Source organism: Coptis chinensis, chromosome 2 (genome assembly GCF_015680905.1).
Source record: "Coptis chinensis isolate HL-2020 chromosome 2, ASM1568090v1, whole genome shotgun sequence".
Classification (NCBI taxonomy): domain Eukaryota; kingdom Viridiplantae; phylum Streptophyta; class Magnoliopsida; order Ranunculales; family Ranunculaceae; genus Coptis; species Coptis chinensis.
This window is the reverse complement of record NC_141457.1, coordinates 75,697,053-75,704,328: the sequence shown is the minus strand read 5'-3', so window position 1 is coordinate 75,704,328 and position 7,276 is coordinate 75,697,053.

The following is a 7,276-nucleotide window of genomic DNA, read 5'->3' as shown; positions in this document are numbered from 1 at the left end:
ACTAACCTCAAATAACAATTAACATAAAATCTAAAATTATATGCAACTGCATTGAACTAACCTCAAAGAATAATTAATGGAAAACTAAAAACTGGATGCAACTGCATTAAACTAAAATCAGAGATTAACTAACGGGAAATCAAAAATTGGATGCAAATGCATTGAAATAACATAAAAAAATGGTTAACTAGAAATCGGAAGTCGGATGTAACTGCATCGCACTGACCTCAAGGCATAAATATCCACTTTTTTAGCCTTCTCATATGAGTAATTACAAGTAATTATGAACCCAAAACGAAAGTGAGTTTATAAAAATAGACTCTTACATGTATGCAAACTGTATAGAAATTGTAAACTATCGAACTAACCTAGAAAAATAATTAATGGGAAATCAGAAACTGGATGCAAATATATTGAACTAACCTCAAAGAGTAATTAACGGAGATTGGAACACGGATGCAAATACAATGAACTAATCTCAAAGACTAATTAATGAAACATAAAAACTGGATGCAATCAGTATGCGTCTTGAATTAACTTTAATTAATAACTAACGGGAAATCATAAAGTGGATGTAATTGCACTGTACTAACCTCAAATAATAATTAACGGAAAATCGAAAACTTGATGCAACTGCATTGTACTAACTTCAAAGAATAATTAATGAGAAATTAGAAACGGGATGCAACATACTATATTAAACTAACCTCAAAGAATAATTAATGGAAAATCATAAACTTGGTGCAAATGCATTGAACTAATAACCCTAAAACATATTTGTATTTTATGTAGAGGGGATAAATGTCTCGACAAATATAGTTTTGCATTTTAAGTATTGTTTATTATAATTCTTTTTATTGTGATTGGGAATACCTTGCTATTCAAGTATCTTCAATATTATCTTCGCCGCATTGGGCATTCTCACAAAACTTTAATTATTAAACCTAACAATAAAAAAAAAAAAAAAAAAAAGTCGATTAGTTTTATCAAGATTTGGTGCTTCATTTTTATAGAGAGTGGTGCAAGAAATTTAAATGAGTAATTAATATAATTTTCATATCTCATAACTATGCATAGTTGCTAATATTTTTTAGAATAATTTAATATAACGGCACCCGTTCGTAGGACACGTTCATATGATAAATCTTTTCAAGTGGGAGTAGTGTATTATTTGAGGATATGAAAACAATCAATCTGTTTTAGTGATTTGTACACATTAGTACGTAAGCCGAACGGTGATGATTTACCGCTAAATCACCATAAATCTAATAAAACTATTATACAAGCTAGATCGAGTTTAAAATAATTTTATTTGAAAATTACAGATTAATATTCTAAACCACAAAGTGAATAGAATATCTCAATTTGATCCCTTAGTTTCCAAGTACTTATGCACCATAATTGTTGTTCATTAACGTATTTCGGTTTATTTTCAATAAAAATATATTCTGATTAAAAAATTTGCAGCTAAATCACCATAAATCTAAGAAAACTATTATACAAGCTAGATCGAGTTTAATATAATTCTATTTGAAAATTATAGATTAATATCCTAAACCACAAAGTGAATAGGCTATCTCAATTTGATCCCTTGGTTTCCAAGTACTTATGCATCATAATCATTTGCTCATTAACGTATTTGGTTTATTTTCAATAAAAATATATTCTGATTCGAAAATTTGCCGCTAAATGACCATAAATATAATAAAACTATTATACAAGATAGATCGAGTTTAAGATAATTTTATCTGAAAATTACGGATTAATATCCTAAACCACAAAGTGATGAGGCTATCTCAATTTGATCTCTTAATTAGTTTCCAAATACTTATGCACCATAATCGTTGGTCATTAATGTATTTCGGTTTATTTTCAATAAAAATATATTCTGATTCAAAAATGTGTGTGAGACATTTTGTAAAGCATTTTCAGCCCACAAAATATTTAATAGATCCCGGGCGTATGTCCGGGTCCAAAATCTAGTTTACAAACTAAATAAAAGCCCTAGAGAAGTAGAACATTGTCTGTCTCACAACTTCAATAAATCAATATTGTCATTCTAATTCATGTCTCAATTTTTTTCATCTTTTTATTTACTGAATTAATGCATTAACATGAAGAAAAAGCTTGTTGAATGAACGTGTTAAAAGGTCTAAGTTGTTTACTGAATTAATACATTTCAAAATGATTGTTAAATAAATATATTAACTGGATAAAAAAAAAATATCCTAAAAGAGAATCCAATTATATAATTCAAATTTCCAATTTACTTCCGTATTTTGTGCATTCCGAAATTTTTGAAAATTTTCCGATTTTCCAAACTTTCCAAATTCAGAAAAAAAAATTGTCATCAGAAAAATAATTGGATCGGATTTGGAAAGGATATTGTCATCCTAAAAAAAATTAGAATTTTTTTCAAAAACCCTTTATCCGATTCGATCTGAAGTCACCCCTAAGTGCGTGGGTACATAAAACAAAAAAAAACAAGAATAGCAAGGAAAAGAAACTCAAATGCATTACTCTACGATTTTGAGTCTTTGGTATGTTACTTGAAACACTCAATACCCTGCAATAGGGGGGGGGGGCCAAAACGACGCTATAATGTATAAGAAAAACATGTTATCAGCTAACGGTTCCAAAAGAACTTCGTCAGATCAATAGTTGTCTAAGATCCAATGCATTTAACAGACAAAAGTATATGCATGCATTACAAGAACCTGAATTGTAAGTAACAATGATAATGGAACTACCATCTCTGTGGTGAGATATATATACGAGTACTGCAAGAGCTATAGAAATAGCTGAAAATTTATATAAGCATGAAAACAAATTGAAAACTATTCCCCGGCCAACTAGGCTGAGTAATGCATGCCAGTTTCCTTTCTTTGCTACTCTTTTCTTTTTCGGTTTTATCAACCCATGCACAGAATCTTTCTAATTTGTAGCTATTTTTTATTTTATTTTTGTTTTATCTAACACCGTTTGTTGCATTAATTTGGGGGTTAAATGAGTGGATGTATATGTATCGATTTATTTTTGTAAGGTGTAAAACCTTTACTTTTCCACCCGGGCAGAAAAGATCTGGCCTCATGGATTAATTATCTTAAACTTTACTAGATTCTAGATTTTGCTCTACAATCTTTTGGTGTGGATCACCGCGTATGAGCTGAGTTATATGATTGGAGATCATAAAAAAAGTAAAAAGTATGGTACCCAATTCAAAAGAACTTTTTTCAAGTAGTTTATATGCTTATGCATAATACCATATATGTTTGATTATCTTTAAAACTCATACCAAATATCTTAAAAACTGGGTCGAGATTTCCAAGTTTTTTTTTTTTGCCAGGTCTAATTAGGGAAGGGAACGGTCGGATATGCCAATGTACGAATTCAAATTTTTTGCAAATATTTCTACCAAATCCTAACCCCCAAAACAGATAAGGTAACACTAAAAATGTGAAAAATTACCCAAAACATGTAACTGAATCCGTATCTGACCCAAATTTAAATACGGTTATAGAAATGTATTCGAACCTGACATATTTAGGTTCGGGTCAAGTCAGGTCAGGTTTAATTCCATGCCCTTTGTCCAGTAATGTTCAAGTTGTTCCTATACCGACATTATTTGCAAATGATAATTTATGTACTATAAAGTAGGGGTGTGCATGGATTATCCGAAATCGAAATTGTTTATAGCGGTTTTGGGTCTTAAAATGTTAGACCCATTAAAAGTGGGTCTTCAAGAACTGGGCTGATAAAGAACCGAACCCGTTAGAACCGAATAGTAAAAAATCGGTGGGTATCAGAACCGAAACTGAAACCGATTAGTATTATATTACACTAAATAAATTGATAAGAGCCCAAAACTGTAGTTTTAACCCCTTAATAATCATACTGTTAGACCAATTATGTGAATAATAAGTAAGAGTTAATACTGATTACGCGTTTTTATGCATTTCAGGCTTCAAAGTCCATTATGTGCGAGAAATGTGCCACTTTAGCGAGATAAAGGAGCAAAAGTCAGCAGAACTTCCAAATGCCATATCTTTGGACTCAGACCTCGGAATGAGGCCTACCTTATGTCAAAACGACCGGCTCGGAAAGAGCTTTGCAATGGTCCAAGCCTTGACCCAATCAAAGGAGCAGAAGTAGACGAAAAGTCTGTGGAAGGCAACTGCAGCTGAAGAGGCCTTTTTGGACTGAAAGAATTGGGTTTTGGGCCTGATTCTCTGGCCCAAAACATGGCTCCAAGCCCATGCACGATTTTTGGATCTGGATGTATAAAAACAAAAGCTTGACTCAGTGTTAATGGCAGTTAATGGCAGATTAGGTTAGGTAGATAGCTTAGAATAGAAAGTAGCCATTAAAATAGCTTCTAGATCTAGATTTAATTGTTTTATTTTATTAGTTTCAAATCCTTTATTAGATTAAACCTTGGATCTTGTTCTTCATTTGATTAGATCAATAAAGTAGTGTCCTTTATCAATTTCGTTTTTGTCATTTACAATTTATTAGATCTAAATTCAATTCTTGTTACCATTCAATTCTTAGTTATTAATTAGATTCCATTATTGTTTAATTTAGTAAATTTCAATGCTTTATATTATGTTTAGTTTAAATTTAAATGGAAATGATTGCGGAATGGTTCAAGGCTAAACCTCCATTAGAGGGGGTTGAGAAGCCTTGATGAAAGCTTGATTCCGTTTAACGTAGAGTCATCGTAATTTCTATTCCACGCCAGAAATAATTAGTTCACCATGAGAATGGGTTTAATTGTTCACATGCTAGTTATAAATTGGTAGAAATGCCATGTGTAATTAGGGATTAGGAAGAACCGATTGTTACGTGTAGCAGTTCAATTCGGATTACTGACGACTTCGTCGCTAGTGGATTAAGTTGAGTTAAGGTGGAATCAATCCCCTCTAACTCCTTATCATCGAATCAACGTAGCATTCCCTTAGTATTACGATAACCGACTAGTGCATTTAGGTGGGTAATTGCATCGTAGTCTAGTCCCCTTTTCGTAAAGCTCTCATTGACTTTAAGTAGAGTATTGAGACTAGAAAACAAGCATACGGAAGGACTAAGAGTGGAACGAATCACTCTACTCCACTATATCGTACTATTGATCGAGAGTGGAAGCTTTGATAATTGTTAGTAAAAGATTAGTTGTTAGTTTACTTACGTTGTGAAGTCATCACTCATTTCGTAGGTAGACTACCCATTATTAAATTATCAAATGGCGCCGCTACCGTCTTAGTTTCACTTTCGTATTGTTTTCGTAGTGTTAGTACTGTTTTTAAAGTCCCATTTCACCCACCCACCCTTGTTGAATCATACTGTGCTTGTCCATTTTATAGTTGAAAAATTGGGGCAATTTTTTACACCTTGTGTAGCGCCTCCTCCTTAATGTTGACCGCCCTATGTTATCTTGGACAACGAAGCGACCCCCCCATATGGATGGACCCGCCCTAAAAACACTGTAATTTGAAAATTACTTTCGGGCCTTGGCCTTCCCTATGTTAAATTTTTCGGTTTTCGGTTTTGATTCGAACTTTGCTCTTTCATATTTTTCGGTGTTCTAACTCGCTATATACACCGAACAACAAGCGTAAACAAGACGCTATTATTCATAAGCGAAGCAAGGGCCGAATCAGGTATTCCTTTCTTCCACACCTCGCGATCTCTCGTTAGAGTTTTATACTAGTATATCGAATTGTTTGGAGTGTTGCATGTTTAGTTAAGCTCGACTTAGTCTTGCATGAGATTAAGGTATGGTAGAACAAAACACCAAGCGTAAATACACAACAACAAACAACAAACAAGTCTATCTAGTATACCACACACTACACCTCTAGCTACTATTTCACACACACACCACCGATATAATGGGGAAGAAAGAGAGACTCTCTCTCGGACTTCTACAAAGCCTTGGCGATAGCCCCAAATCTTGCATCGTTCTAGCAGACCGGTGAGGATTTGAGAATCCCTCCAAATATTTTTAATTTGTTACCCGCTTTTCATGGTTTAGACCATGAAAAACCTTATCCATTATCGCGTAGGATTGAACAAGTCTTAACAACATTCCACCATCCTACGGTTGGTGCGGAACAAATTAAATTAAGGGTATTCCCTTTCACCTTAGCCGATAAAGGCGTCTTGGTTAACTGCCCAAAAGCCCTAATTGTGGACTCGTGGGCTAAACTTGTTCAAATTTGTTTATGGAACATTTTTACCCACCCCTAAAGACGGATGAGATGCTTTCCAAGATTCATTTCTTTCGACAAAATCCTCATGAATCATTTTGAGGCTTGGAATCGTTTCACCGATCGCTTATAGAGTGTCCACACCATAACCTAGCAAAAGACACGTTAGTTCGTGCCTTTTCAAAGGACTTCAACATCACCATAAAGAAGTCCTTGACATTATGAATGGGGGTAGTTTCTTAAGTAAAGGAGCCTCGGAGGCTTATAAATTTTTAGAAGACCAAACTAAGCGAAATAATAATTGGGGGGGTAGTGATGATATCCCCGCCTAGTTCTTCTTCAACCAGTTAAAGGCCGCCGGTATGTTTGAAATAAAACACGATTCCGAGCTTAAAACTCTAATCGAATCACTCACTAAAAAGGTAGAGGCCATTTATGTACAACAAAAGCCTATCCCCGTCATGAATATAAATTCAAACCCATGTAGTTTCATTTGGAGTCCACGAGCATCCCGACTCCCAATCGTCCCTATAGCCTATGAACAGGCTTGTTCCATTAATAGTGAACCTAACGCCCTTGGAGACAAAATCCCAACCGGTTGGAGGAATAACCAACAAGTCACACCTCGAGGGTACAATAATCAATATGTTAGGCCAACGCACGGCTTTAACCAAGCTCCACTCACGACAAGGATAGAGTGGGGCTAATTTTAATAATTATAACAACCAAGTGCAACCTCGACAAGGTCAAGCACAAGGTCAAGGTAATTATAATAATTATAATGCTAATAGAGGTATCGTTAGGTAAATAATAACTATCAAAATCCACCCATAAATAATTCACGGAAATAGTTCAAAGAACACCACCCGTGAACACTACACCCACCCAACCGGATCGTCTTGACACCTTCATACAAGTGAGCCAAAACTTTTCCAAACCATGGCTCAATCTAACCAACGGCTTTCTACAATCCGTTAATAATTTAACCCAACGGTTGGCTCAAGATAAAGCCCAACCCAAAGGTGTGTTTCAGTAACGCAATACCTAATCCTAAAACAACAAACACGACC